This window comes from Schistocerca cancellata, chromosome 7, assembly GCF_023864275.1.
Source record: "Schistocerca cancellata isolate TAMUIC-IGC-003103 chromosome 7, iqSchCanc2.1, whole genome shotgun sequence".
Taxonomy (NCBI): Eukaryota; Metazoa; Arthropoda; class Insecta; order Orthoptera; family Acrididae; genus Schistocerca; species Schistocerca cancellata.
The window spans coordinates 298,520,438-298,520,714 of NC_064632.1; positions in this window are offsets into that span (position 1 = coordinate 298,520,438).

The window sequence follows — 277 nt, forward strand, 5'->3', positions numbered from 1 at the left end:
ACACTGCAATGCAGCTGTTATGGGGAGATGACACGTAGCTGTGTGCACAACATCTGGACGGTATGGTTCGCCGCAGTCTTTGTACGGTCACACATGTGCTACAGTGTATCATTCAGTACAGAAGGACCGCTGTGCAGTACAGTGCGTGGGTTAGGCGTACATCGGCGGACAGTGGACACAGGACGTACCACGACGTAGACTGAGTGCTTCGGCATGCGAATGCCAGTGAACAGCTGTGAAGGGCATTGAACACGCAAGCACCTGACCGACCAGCTTG